Source organism: Dendrobates tinctorius, unplaced genomic scaffold (assembly GCF_039654945.1).
Source record: "Dendrobates tinctorius isolate UK_male_01 unplaced genomic scaffold, ASM3965494v1 ptg000178l, whole genome shotgun sequence".
Taxonomy (NCBI): Eukaryota; Metazoa; Chordata; class Amphibia; order Anura; family Dendrobatidae; genus Dendrobates; species Dendrobates tinctorius.
The window spans coordinates 629,255-644,422 of NW_027361845.1; the positions used below are offsets into that span (position 1 = coordinate 629,255).

Below are 15,168 nucleotides of genomic sequence, written 5' to 3' on the forward strand. Positions count from 1 at the left end.
AAGTTTTACAGCTGTCCTCATACACTGACGGTAGTGCGCCTTACTCCTGGTCAGAATGATGCATGTTTAAATTATGTCACGTTCAAGTATCTCTTTCATCTTTTTAAAAGTTGATCGATGTTTGGGTTAAGATTGAAAACAGAAACTGCGTATTCTAACTGACAATAGATTATCATGATCTTGTTGCCACCTGTCAGGAAAGTGTTTGAAAACTTGCTTTTTTAATTCTACCGAATAATATCTTTTCAACAATCCTTTGATGAGATATATCATTGGGAACTGAGTTCAAAACAGAAAATTTGTGGCAAGTCAGAAACACCTATTAATTTGTTCATACCATTGTCATCTTTGAATTTGTAAGAAAAAAGGGTTTATTACTATATTCTAAATTTTTAATTGGAAATCCCTGAATCTGAAAGTGAAGACCTTAATTCATCCTTGTTTATATCTTTTCCAAACTGTGATTATAAGTAGCAAATTTCAAGATGGTGTCCATATATTTTATCATGCACTTTTCATGTGAAGTATGGGAGCAACAACACTGTTGCCACCTGTCAGGAAAGTGTTTGAAAAATTGCTTTTTTAATTCTACTGAATAAAATCTTTTCAACAATTCTTTGATGAGATATATCATTGGGAACTGAGTTCAAAACAGAAAATTTGTGGCAAGTCAGAAACACCTATTAATTTGTTCATACCATTGTCATCTTTGAATTTGTAAGAAAAAAGGGTTGATTACTATATTCTAAATTTTAATTGGAAATCCCTGAATCTGAAAGTGAAGACCTTAATTCATCCTTGTTTATATCTTTTCCAAACTGTGATTATAAGTAGCAAATTTCAAGATGGTGTACATATATTTTATCACGCACTTTTCATGTGAAGTATGGGAGCAACAACACTTTTCAACTGACCTTGTGGAGCAACGGTAGTGCGTCTGACTCCACATCAGCAGGTTGCTAGTTCAAATCACGTCGGGGTCAATCAGCTCTTTATGTCTTTTCATATCTTGATTGATGTTTGGGTTATTATTGAAAACAGTAACTGCGTAGTCCAACTGACAAAAGTTAACTCGACTTTGTTGCTACCAGGCTGCAGTGTTTAAGAAACTGCATTTTTTAGTTCTACAGATTATAATCGTTTCAAGAGGACTTTGATAAGAATTGTTATTGGGAATTGAGTTCCAAACATTAATAAATGTAATTAATGCCATAAGCACCTATTAATTTATTTTTACCATTGCCATCTTTGAATTTGTAAGAAAAGAGGGTTTATTACCAGATTCTTAATTTTTGAATGGAAATCACTGAATCTGATTGTGAAGATCTTAATTCAACTGTAGTGCTTCTGAATCCATATCAGAAAGTTGTGTATTCAAATCACGTGATGGTCAAACAGCTCTTTCATATTTTTATAGCTTGATTGATGTTTGGGTTAAGATTGAAAACAGAAACTGGGTAATCCAACTGAAAATAGATTAACACAACGTTGTTGACACAGGTCAGAACAGTTTTTAAAAAAGTGTTTTTTTAATTCTATAGATTAAAATCTTATCAACAATACTTTGATGAGAAATATTATTGGGAATTGAGTTAAAAACATTAATAAATGTAATAAATGCCAGGAACACCTATCGCTTTGTTCATACCATTGTCATCTTTGAATTTGTAAGAAAATCAGGCTTATTACTAGAATCTAAACTTTAAACTGGAAATCCCTGAATCGGAACGTGAAGATCCTAATTCATCCTTGTTATTACTTTTCTAAACTGTGATTTAAAGTAGCAAATTTCAAGATGGTGTCTGTATATTTCCTCATGCACTTTACAAGTGAATTATGGGAGCAAGCAAGTTTTACAGCTGTCCTCATACACTGACGGTAGTGCGCCTTACTCCTGGTCAGAATGATGCATGTTTAAATTATGTCACGTTCAAGTATCTCTTTCATCTTTTTAAAAGTTGATCGATGTTTGGGTTAAGATTGAAAACAGAAACTGCGTATTCTAACTGACAATAGATTATCATGATCTTGTTGCCACCTGTCAGGAAAGTGTTTGAAAACTTGCTTTTTTAATTCTACCGAATAATATCTTTTCAACAATCCATTGATGAGATATATCATTGGGAACTGAGTTCAAAACAGAAAATTTGTGGCAAGTCAGAAACACCTATTAATTTGTTCATACCATTGTCATCTTTGAATTTGTAAGAAAAAAGGGTTTATTACTATATTCTAAATTTTTAATTAGAAATCCCTGAATCTGAAAGTGAAGACCTTAATTTATCCTTGTTTATATCTTTTCCAAACTGTGATTATAAGTAGCAAATTTCAAGATGGTGTCCATATATTTTATCATGCACTTTTCATGTGAAGTATGGGAGCAACAACACAATTCAACTGACCTCGTGGCTTAACGGTAGCACGTCTGACTCCAGATCAGAAGGTTGCGTGTTCAAATCACGTCGGGTTCAATCAGCTCTTTATGTCTTTTCATATCTTGATTGATGTTTGGGTTATTATTGAAAACAGTAACTGTGTAGTCTAACTTGACAAAAGTTAACTCGACTTTGTTGCTACCAGGCTGCAGTGTTTAAGAAACTGCATTTTTTAGTTCTACAGATTATAATCGTTTCAAGAGGACTGTGATAAGAATTGTTATTGGGAATTGAGTTCCAAACATTAATAAATGTAATTAATGCCATAAGCACCTATTAATTTATTTTTACCATTGCCATCTTTGAATTTGTAAGAAAAGAGGGTTTATTACCAGATTCTTAATTTTTGACTGGAAATCACTGAATCTGATTGTGAAGATCTTAATTCAACTGTAGTGCTTCTGAATCCATATCAGAAAGTTGTGTATTCAAATCACGTCATGGTCAAGCAGCTCTTTCATATTTTTATAGCTTGATCGATGTTTGGGTTAAGATTGAAAACAGAAACTGGGTAATCCAACTGAAAATAGATTAACACAACGTTGTTGACACAGGTCAGAACAGTTTTTAAAAAAGTGTTTTTTTAATTCTATAGATTAAAATCTTATCAACAATACTTTGATGAGAAATATTATTGGGAATTGAGTTAAAAACATTAATAATTGTAATAAATGCCAGGAACACCTATCGCTTTGTTCATACCATTGTCATCTTTGAATTTGTAAGAAAATCAGGCTTATTACTAGAATCTAAACTTTAAACTGGAAATCCCTGAATCGGAACGTGAAGATCCTAATTCATCCTTGTTATTACTTTTCTAAACTGTGATTTAAAGTAGCAAATTTCAAGATGGTGTCTGTATATTTCCTCATGCACTTTACAAGTGAATTATGGGAGCAAGCTAGTTTTACAGCTGTCCTCATACACTGACGGTAGTGCGCCTTACTCCTGGTCAGAATGATGCATGTTTAAATTATGTCACGTTCAAGTATCTCTTTCATCTTTTTAAAAGTTGATCGATGTTTGGGTTAAGATTGAAAACAGAAACTGCGTATTCTAACTGACAATAGATTATCATGATCTTGTGCCACCTGTCAGGAAAGTGTTTGAAAAATTGCTTTTTTAATTCTACTGAATAAAATCTTTTCAACAATCTTTGATGAGATATATCATTGTGAACTGAGTTCAAAATAGAAAATTTGTGGCAAGTCAGAAACACCTATTAATTTGTTCATACCATTGTCATCTTTGAATTTGTAAGAAAAAAGGGTTTATTACTATATTCTAAATTTTTAATTGGAAATCCCTGAATCTGAAAGTGAAGACCTTAATTCATCCTTGTTTATATCTTTTCCAAACTGTGATTATAAGTAGCAAATTTCAAGATGGTGTCCATATATTTTATCATGCACTTTTCATGTGAAGTATGGGAGCAACAACACTTTTCAAATGACCTCGTGGTGCAACGGTAGCGCGTCTGACTCCATATCAGAAGGTTGCGTGTTCAAATCACGTCGGGGTCAATCAGCTCTTTATGTCTTTTCATATCTTGATTGATGTTTGGGTTATTATTGAAAACAGTTACTGCGTAGTCCAACTTGACAAAAGTTAACTCGACTTTGTTGCTACCAGGCTGCAGTGTTTAAGAAACTGCATTTTTTAGTTCTACAGATTATAATCGTTTCAAGAGGACTTTGATAAGAATTGTTATTGGGAATTGAGTTCCAAACATTAATAAATGTAATTAATGCCATAAGCACCTATTAATTTATTTTTACCATTGCCATCTTTGAATTTGTAAGAAAAGAGGGTTTATTACCAGATTCTTAATTTTTGACTGGAAATCACTGAATCTGATTGTGAAGATCTTAATTCAACTGTAGTGCTTCTGAATCCATATCAGAAAGTTGTGTATTCAAATCACGTCATGGTCAAGCAGCTCTTTCATATTTTTATAGCTTGATCGATGTTTGGGTTAAGATTGAAAACAGAAACTGGGTAATCCAACTGAAAATAGATTAACACAACGTTGTTGACACAGGTCAGAACAGTTTTTAAAAAAGTGTTTTTTTAATTCTATAGATTAAAATCTTATCAACAATACTTTGATGAGAAATATTATTGGGAATTGAGTTAAAAACATTAGTAAATGTAATAAATGCCAGGAACACCTATCGCTTTGTTCATACCATTGTCATCTTTGAATTTGTAAGAAAATCAGGCTTATTACTAGAATCTAAACTTTAAACTGGAAATCCCTGAATCGGAACGTGAAGATCCTAATTCATCCTTGTTATTACTTTTCTAAACTGTGATTTAAAGTAGCAAATTTCAAGATGGTGTCTGTATATTTCCTCATGCACTTTACAAGTGAATTATGGGAGCAAGCTAGTTTTACAGCTGTCCTCATACACTGACGGTAGTGCGCCTTACTCCTGGTCAGAATGATGCATGTTTAAATTATGTCACGTTCAAGTATCTCTTTCATCTTTTTAAAAGTTGATCGATGTTTGGGTTAAGATTGAAAACAGAAACTGCGTATTCTAACTGACAATAGATTATCATGATCTTGTTGCCACCTGTCAGGAAAGTGTTTGAAAAATTGCTTTTTTAATTCTACTGAATAAAATCTTTTCAACAATCTTTGATGAGATATATCATTGGGAACTGAGTTCAAAATAGAAAATTTGTGGCAAGTCAGAAACACCTATTAATTTGTTCATACCATTGTCATCTTTGAATTTGTAAGAAAAAAGGGTTTATTACTATATTCTAAATTTTTAATTGGAAATCCCTGAATCTGAAAGTGAAGACCTTAATTCATCCTTGTTTATATCTTTTCCAAACTGTGATTATAAGTAGCAAATTTCAAGATGGTGTCCATATATTTTATCATGCACTTTTCATGTGAAGTATGGGAGCAACAACACTTTTCAAATGACCTTGTGGCGCAACGGTAGCGCGTCTGACTCCATATCAGAAGGTTGCGTGTTCGAATCATGTCGGGTCAATCAGCTCTTTATGTCTTTTCATATCTTGATTGATGTTTGGGTTATTATTGAAAACAGTAACTGCGTAGTCCAACTTGACAAAAGTTAACTCGACTTTGTTGCTACCAGGCTGCAGTGTTAAAGAAACTGGATTTTTTAGTTCTACAGATTATAATCGTTTCAAGAGGACTTTGATAAGAATTGTTATTGGGAATTGAGTTCCAAACATTAATAAATGTAATTAATGCCATAAGCACCTATTAATTTATTTTTACCATTGCCATCTTTGAATTTGTAAGAAAAGAGGGTTTATTACCAGATTCTTAATTTTTGACTGGAAATCACTGAATCTGATTGTGAAGATCTTAATTCAACTGTAGTGCTTCTGAATCCATATCAGAAAGTTGTGTATTCAAATCACGTGATGGTCAAACAGCTCTTTCATATATTTATAGCTTGATCGATGTTTGGGTTAAGATTGAAAACAGAAACTGGGTAATCCAACTGAAAATAGATTAACACAACATTGTTGACACAGGTCAGAACAGTTTTTAAAAAAGTGTTTTTTTAATTCTATAGATTAAAATCTTATCAACAATACTTTGATGAGAAATATTATTGGGAATTGAGTTAAAAACATTAATAAATGTAATAAAAACCAGAAACACCTATCGCTTTGTTCATACCATTGTCATCTTTGAATTTGTAAGAAAATCAGGCTTATTACTAGAATCTAAACTTTAAACTGGAAATCCCTGAATCGGAACGTGAAGATCCTAATTCATCCTTGTTATTACTTTTCTAAACTGTGATTTAAAGTAGCAAATTTCAAGATGGTGTCTGTATATTTCCTCATGCACTTTACAAGTGAATTATGGGAGCAAGCAATTTTACAGCTGTCCTCATACACTGACGGTAGTGCGCCTTACTCCTGGTCAGAATGATGCATGTTTAAATTATGTCACGTTCAAGTATCTCTTTCATCTTTTTAAAAGTTGATCGATGTTTGGGTTAAGATTGAAAACAGAAACTGCGTATTCTAACTGACAATAGATTATCATGATCTTGTTGCCACCTGTCAGGAAAGTGTTTGAAAACTTGCTTTTTTTTATTCTACCGAATAATATCTTTTCAACAATGCTTTGATGAGATATATCATTGGGAACTGAGTTCAAAACAGAAAATTTGTGGCAAGTCAGAAACACCTATTAATTTGTTCATACCATTGTCATCTTTGAATTTGTAAGAAAAAAGGGTTTATTACTATATTCTAAATTTTTAATTGGAAATCCCTGAATCTGAAAGTGAAGACCTTAATTCATCCTTGTTTATATCTTTTCCAAACTGTGATTATAAGTAGCAAATTTCAAGATGGTGTCCATATATTTTATCATGCACTTTTCATGTGAAGTATGGGAGCAACAACACTTTTCAACTAACCTCGTGGTGCAATAGCAGCATGTTCAAATCACGTTGGGGTCAATCAGCTCTTTATGTCTTTTCATATCTTGATTGATGTTTGGGTTATTATTGAAAACAGCAACTGCGTAGTCCAACTTGACAAAAGTTAACTCGACTTTGTTGCTACCAGGCTGCAGTGTTTAAGAAACTGCATTTTTTAGTTCTACAGATTATAATCGTTTCAAGAGGACTTTGATAAGAATTGTTATTGGGAATTGAGTTCCAAACATTAATAAATGTAATTAATGCCATAAGCACCTATTAATTTATTTTTACCATTGCCATCTTTGAATTTGTAAGAAAAGAGGGTTTATTACCAGATTCTTAATTTTTGACTGGAAATCACTGAATCTGATTGTGAAGATCTTAATTCAACTGTAGTGCTTCTGAATCCATATCAGAAAGTTGTGTATTCAAATCACGTCATGGTCAAGCAGCTCTTTCATATTTTTATAGCTTGATCGATGTTTGGGTTAAGATTGAAAACAGAAACTGGGTAATCCAACTGAAAATAGATTAACACAACGTGGTTGACACAGGTCAGAACAGTTTTTAAAAAAGTGTTTTTTTAATTCTATAGATTAAAATCTTATCAACAATACTTTGATGAGAAATATTATTGGGAATTGAGTTAAAAACATTAATAAATGTAATAAATGCCAGGAACACCTATCGCTTTGTTCATACCATTGTCATCTTTGAATTTGTAAGAAAATCAGGCTTATTACTAGAATCTAAACTTTAAACTGTAAATCCCTGAATCGGAACGTCAAGATCCTAATTCATCCTTGTTATTACTTTTCTAAACTGTGATTTAAAGTAGCAAATTTCAAGATGGTGTCTGTATACTTCCTCATGCACTTTACAAGTGAATTATGGGAGCAAGCAAGTTTTACAGCTGTCCTCATACACTGACGGTAGTGCGCCTTACTCCTGGTCAGAATGATGCATGTTTAAATTATGTCACGTTCAAGTATCTCTTTCATCTTTTTAAAAGTTGATCGATGTTTGGGTTAAGATTGAAAACAGAAACTGCGTATTCTAACTGACAATAGATTATCATGATCTTGTTGCCACCTGTCAGGAAAGTGTTTGAAAAATTGCTTTTTTAATTCTACTGAATAAAATCTTTTCAACAATCTTTGATGAGATATATCATTGGGAACTGAGTTCAAAATAGAAAATTTGTGGCAAGTCAGAAACACCTATTAATTTGTTCATACCATTGTCATCTTTGAATTTGTAAGAAAAAAGGGTTTATTACTATATTCTAAATTTTTAATTGGAAATCCCTGAATCTGAAAGTGAAGACCTTAATTCATCCTTGTTTATATCTTTTCCAAACTGTGATTATAAGTAGCAAATTTCAAGATGGTGTCCATATATTTTATCATGCACTTTTCATGTGAAGTATGGGAGCAACAACACTTTTCAAATGACCTTGTGGCGCAACGGTAGCGCATCTGACTCCATATCAGAAGGTTGCGTGTTCAAATCACGTCGGGGTCAATCAGCTCTTTATGTCTTTTCATATCTTGATTGATGTTTGGGTTATTATTGAAAACAGTAACTGCGTAGTCCAACTTGACAAAAGTTAACTCGACTTTGTTGCTACCAGGCTGCAGTGTTTAAGAAACTGCATTTTTTAGTTCTACAGATTATAATCGTTTCAAGAGGACTTTGATAAGAATTGTTATTGGGAATTGAGTTCCAAACATTAATAAATGTAATTAATGCCATAAGCACCTATTAATTTATTTTTACCATTGCCATCTTTGAATTTGTAAGAAAAGAGGGTTTATTACCAGATTCTTAATTTTTGACTGGAAATCACTGAATCTGATTGTGAAGATCTTAATTCAACTGTAGTGCTTCTGAATCCATATCAGAAAGTTGTGTATTCAAATCACGTGATGGTCAAACAGCTCTTTCATATATTTATAGCTTGATCGATGTTTGGGTTAAGATTGAAAACAGAAACTGGGTAATCCAACTGAAAATAGATTAACACAACGTTGTTGACACAGGTCAGAACAGTTTTTAAAAAAGTGTTTTTTTAATTCTATAGATTAAAATCTTATCAACAATACTTTGATGAGAAATATTATTGGGAATTGAGTTAAAAACATTAATAAATGTAATAAATGCCAGGAACACCTATCGCTTTGTTCATACCATTGTCATCTTTGAATTTGTAAGAAAATCAGGCTTATTACTAGAATCTAAACTTTAAACTGGAAATCCCTGAATCGGAACGTGAAGATCCTAATTCATCCTTGTTATTACTTTTCTAAACTGTGATTTAAAGTAGCAAATTTCAAGATGGTGTCTGTATATTTCCTCATGCACTTTACAAGTGAATTATGGGAGCAAGCTAGTTTTACAGCTGTCCTCATACACTGACGGTAGTGCGCCTTACTCCTGGTCAGAATGATGCATGTTTAAATTATGTCACGTTCAAGTATCTCTTTCATCTTTTTAAAAGTTGATCGATGTTTGGGTTAAGATTGAAAACAGAAACTGCGTATTCTAACTGACAATAGATTATCATGATCTTGTGCCACCTGTCAGGAAAGTGTTTGAAAAATTGCTTTTTTAATTCTACTGAATAAAATCTTTTCAACAATCTTTGATGAGATATATCATTGGGAACTGAGTTCAAAATAGAAAATTTGTGGCAAGTCAGAAACACCTATTAATTTGTTCATACCATTGTCATCTTTGAATTTGTAAGAAAAAAGGGTTTATTACTATATTCTAAATTTTTAATTGGAAATCCCTGAATCTGAAAGTGAAGACCTTAATTCATCCTTGTTTATATCTTTTCCAAACTGTGATTATAAGTAGCAAATTTCAAGATGGTGTCCATATATTTTATCATGCACTTTTCATGTGAAGTATGGGAGCAACAACACTTTTCAAATGACCTCGTGGCGCAACGGTAGCGCGTCTGACTCCATATCAGAAGGTTGCGTGTTCAAATCACGTCGGGGTCAATCAGCTCTTTATGTCTTTTCATATCTTGATTGATGTTTGGGTTATTATTGAAAACAGTAACTGCGTAGTCCAACTTGACAAAAGTTAACTCGACTTTGTTGCTACCAGGCTGCAGTGTTTAAGAAACTGCATTTTTTAGTTCTACAGATTATAATCGTTTTGAAGAGGACTTTGATAAGAATTGTTATTGGGAATTGAGTTCCAAACATTAATAAATGTAATTAATGCCATAAGCACCTATTAATTTATTTTTACCATTGACATCTTTGAATTTGTAAGAAAAGAGGGTTTATTACCAGATTCTTAATTTTTGACTGGAAATCACTGAATCTGATTGTGAAGATCTTAATTCAACTGTAGTGCTTCTGAATCCATATCAGAAAGTTGTGTATTCAAATCACGTGATGGTCAAGCAGCTCTTTCATATTTTTATAGCTTGATCGATGTTTGGGTTAAGATTGAAAACAGAAACTGGGTAATCCAACTGAAAATAGATTAACACAACGTTGTTGACACAGGTCAGAACAGTTTTTAAAAAAGTGTTTTTTTAATTCTATAGATTAAAATCTTATCAACAATACTTTGATGAGAAATATTATTGGGAATTGAGTTAAAAACATTAATAAATGTAATAAATACCAGAAACACCTATCGCTTTGTTCATACCATTGTCATCTTTGAATTTGTAAGAAAATCAGGCTTATTACTAGAATCTAAACTTTAAACTGGAAATCCCTGAATCGGAACGTGAAGATCCTAATTCATCCTTGTTATTACTTTTCTAAACTGTGATTTAAAGTAGCAAATTTCAAGATGGTGTCTGTATATTTCCTCATGCACTTTACAAGTGAATTATGGGAGCAAGCAAGTTTTACAGCTGTCCTCATACACTGACGGTAGTGCGCCTTACTCCTGGTCAGAATGATGCATGTTTAAATTATGTCACGTTCAAGTATCTCTTTCATCTTTTTAAAAGTTGATCGATGTTTGGGTTAAGATTGAAAACAGAAACTGCGTATTCTAACTGACAATAGATTATCATGATCTTGTTGCCACCTGTCAGGAAAGTGTTTGAAAACTTGCTTTTTTAATTCTACCGAATAATATCTTTTCAACAATGCTTTGATGAGATATATCATTGGGAACTGAGTTCAAAACAGAAAATTTGTGGCAAGTCAGAAACACCTATTAATTTGTTCATACCATTGTCATCTTTGAATTTGTAAGAAAAAAGGGTTTATTACTATATTCTAAATTTTTAATTGGAAATCCCTGAATCTGAAAGTGAAGACCTTAATTCATCCTTGTTTATATCTTTTCCAAACTGTGATTATAAGTAGCAAATTTCAAGATGGTGTCCATATATTTTATCATGCACTTTTCATGTGAAGTATGGGAGCAACAACACTTTTCAACTAACCTCGTGGTGCAATGGTAGCGTGTTCAAATCACGTTGGGGTCAATCAGCTCTTTATGTCTTTTCATATCTTGATTGATGTTTGGGTTATTATTGAAAACAGCAACTGCGTAGTCCAACTTGACAAAAGTTAACTCGACTTTGTTGCTACCAGGCTGCAGTGTTTAAGAAACTGCATTTTTTAGTTCTACAGATTATAATCGTTTCAAGAGGACTTTGATAAGAATTGTTATTGGGAATTGAGTTCCAAACATTAATAAATGTAATTAATGCCATAAGCACCTATTAATTTATTTTTACCATTGCCATCTTTGAATTTGTAAGAAAAGAGGGTTTATTACCAGATTCTTAATTTTTGACTGGAAATCACTGAATCTGATTGTGAAGATCTTAATTCAACTGTAGTGCTTCTGAATCCATATCAGAAAGTTGTGTATTCAAATCACGTCATGGTCAAGCAGCTCTTTCATATTTTTATAGCTTGATCGATGTTTGGGTTAAGATTGAAAACAGAAACTGGGTAATCCAACTGAAAATAGATTAACACAACGTTGTTGACACAGGTCAGAACAGTTTTTAAAAAAGTGTTTTTTTAATTCTATAGATTAAAATTTTATCAACAATACTTTGATGAGAAATATTATTGGGAATTGAGTTAAAAACATTAATAAATGTAATAAATGCCAGGAACACCTATCGCTTTGTTCATACCATTGTCATCTTTGAATTTGTAAGAAAATCAGGCTTATTACTAGAATCTAAACTTTAAACTGGAAATCCCTGAATCGGAACGTGAAGATCCTAATTCATCCTTGTTATTACTTTTCTAAACTGTGATTTAAAGTAGCAAATTTCAAGATGGTGTCTGTATACTTCCTCATGCACTTTACAAGTGAATTATGGGAGCAAGCAAGTTTTACAGCTGTCCTCATACACTGACGGTAGTGCGCCTTACTCCTGGTCAGAATGATGCATGTTTAAATTATGTCACGTTCAAGTATCTCTTTTATCTTTTTAAAAGTTGATCGATGTTTGGGTTAAGATTGAAAACAGAAACTGCGTATTCTAACTGACAATAGATTATCATGATCTTGTTGCCACCTGTCAGGAAAGTGTTTGAAAAATTGCTTTTTTAATTCTACTGAATAAAATCTTTTCAACAATCTTTGATGAGATATATCATTGGGAACTGAGTTCAAAATAGAAAATTTGTGGCAAGTCAGAAACACCTATTAATTTGTTCATACCATTGTCATCTTTGAATTTGTAAGAAAAAAGGGTTTATTACTATATTCTAAATTTTTAATTGGAAATCCATGAATCTGAAAGTGAAGACCTTAATTCATCCTTGTTTATATCTTTTCCAAACTGTGATTATAAGTAGCAAATTTCAAGATGGTGTCCATATATTTTATCATGCACTTTTCATGTGAAGTATGGGAGCAACCACACTTTTCAAATGACCTTGTGTTGCAACGGTAGCGCGTCTGACTCCAGAGCATAAGGTTGCATGTTCAAATCACGTCGGGGTCAATCAGCTCTTTATGTCTTTTCATATCTTGATTGATGTTTGGGTTATTATTGAAAACAGTAACTGCGTAGTCCAACTTGACAAAAGTTAACTCGACTTTGTTGCTACCAGGCTGCAGTGTTTAAGAAACTGCATTTTTTAGTTCTACAGATTATAATCGTTTCAAGAGGACTTTGATAAGAATTGTTATTGGGAATTGAGTTCCAAACATTAATAAATGTAATTAATGCCATAAGCACCTATTAATTTATTTTTACCATTGCCATCTTTGAATTTGTAAGAAAAGAGGGTTTATTACCAGATTCTTAATTTTTGACTGGAAATCACTGAATCTGATTGTGAAGATCTTAATTCAACTGTAGTGCTTCTGAATCCATATCAGAAAGTTGTGTATTCAAATCACGTGATGGTCAAACAGCTCTTTCATATATTTATAGCTTGATCGATGTTTGGGTTAAGATTGAAAACAGAAACTGGGTAATCCAACTGAAAATAGATTAACACAACGTTGTTGACACAGGTCAGAACAGTTTTTAAAAAAGTGTTTTTTTAATTCTATAGATTAAAATCTTATCAACAATACTTTGATGAGAAATATTATTGGGAATTGAGTTAAAAACATTAATAAATGTAATAAATGCCAGGAACACCTATCGCTTTGTTCATACCATTGTCATCTTTGAATTTGTAAGAAAATCAGGCTTATTACTAGAATCTAAACTTTAAACTGGAAATCCCTGAATCGGAACGTGAAGATCCTAATTCATCCTTGTTATTACTTTTCTAAACTGTGATTTAAAGTAGCAAATTTCAAGATGGTGTCTGTATATTTCCTCATGCACTTTACAAGTGAATTATGGGAGCAAGCTAGTTTTACAGCTGTCCTCATACACTGACGGTAGTGCGCCTTACTCCTGGTCAGAATGATGCATGTTTAAATTATGTCACGTTCAAGTATCTCTTTCATCTTTTTAAAAGTTGATCGATGTTTGGGTTAAGATTGAAAACAGAAACTGCGTATTCTAACTGACAATAGATTATCATGATCTTGTGCCACCTGTCAGGAAAGTGTTTGAAAAATTGCTTTTTTAATTCTACTGAATAAAATCTTTTCAACAATCTTTGATGAGATATATCATTGGGAACTGAGTTCAAAATAGAAAATTTGTGGCAAGTCAGAAACACCTATTAATTTGTTCATACCATTGTCATCTTTGAATTTGTAAGAAAAAAGGGTTTATTACTATATTCTAAATTTTTAATTGGAAATCCCTGAATCTGAAAGTGAAGACCTTAATTCATCCTTGTTTATATCTTTTCCAAACTGTGATTATAAGTAGCAAATTTCAAGATGGTGTCCATATATTTTATCATGCACTTTTCATGTGAAGTATGGGAGCAACAACACTTTTCAAATGACCTCGTGGCGCAACGGTAGCGCGTCTGACTCCATATCAGAAGGTTGCGTGTTCAAATCACGTCGGGGTCAATCAGCTCTTTATGTCTTTTCATATCTTGATTGATGTTTGGGTTATTATTGAAAACAGTAACTGCGTAGTCCAACTTGACAAAAGTTAACTCGACTTTGTTGCTACCAGGCTGCAGTGTTTAAGAAACTGCATTTTTTAGTTCTACAGATTATAATCGTTTTGAAGAGGACTTTGATAAGAATTGTTATTGGGAATTGAGTTCCAAACATTAATAAATGTAATTAATGCCATAAGCACCTATTAATTTATTTTTACCATTGACATCTTTGAATTTGTAAGAAAAGAGGGTTTATTACCAGATTCTTAATTTTTGACTGGAAATCACTGAATCTGATTGTGAAGATCTTAATTCAACTGTAGTGCTTCTGAATCCATATCAGAAAGTTGTGTATTCAAATCACGTGATGGTCAAGCAGCTCTTTCATATTTTTATAGCTTGATCGATGTTTGGGTTAAGATTGAAAACAGAAACTGGGTAATCCAACTGAAAATAGATTAACACAACGTTGTTGACACAGGTCAGAACAGTTTTTAAAAAAGTGTTTTTTTAATTCTATAGATTAAAATCTTATCAACAATACTTTGATGAGAAATATTATTGGGAATTGAGTTAAAAACATTAATAAATGTAATAAATGCCAGGAACACCTATCGCTTTGTTCATACCATTGTCATCTTTGAATTTGTAAGAAAATCAGGCTTATTACTAGAATCTAAACTTTAAACTGGAAATCCCTGAATCGGAACGTGAAGATCCTATTTCATCCTTGTTATTACTTTTCTAAACTGTGATTTAAAGTAGCAAATTTCAAGATGGTGTCTGTATATTTCCTCATGCACTTTACAA

General features: G+C 32.4%; 4 non-coding genes across 4 annotated transcripts; all 4 read left to right on the forward strand.

The window, feature by feature from the left end:
* Positions 1-3,886: 3,886 nt before the first annotated feature.
* Positions 3,887-3,958, forward strand: TRNAW-CCA (transfer RNA tryptophan (anticodon CCA)). Its single transcript has one exon. It is a non-coding gene; the product is annotated as a tRNA-Trp (tRNA).
* A 4,365-nt stretch (positions 3,959-8,323) lies between these two features.
* TRNAW-CCA (transfer RNA tryptophan (anticodon CCA)) lies at positions 8,324-8,395 on the forward strand. The gene has a single exon. It is a non-coding gene; the product is annotated as a tRNA-Trp (tRNA).
* A 1,415-nt stretch (positions 8,396-9,810) lies between these two features.
* On the forward strand, positions 9,811-9,882 carry TRNAW-CCA (transfer RNA tryptophan (anticodon CCA)). The gene has a single exon. It is a non-coding gene; the product is annotated as a tRNA-Trp (tRNA).
* Positions 9,883-14,248: 4,366 nt separating this feature from the next.
* TRNAW-CCA (transfer RNA tryptophan (anticodon CCA)) lies at positions 14,249-14,320 on the forward strand. The gene has a single exon. It is a non-coding gene; the product is annotated as a tRNA-Trp (tRNA).
* The last annotated feature ends 848 nt before the right edge of the window (positions 14,321-15,168 follow it).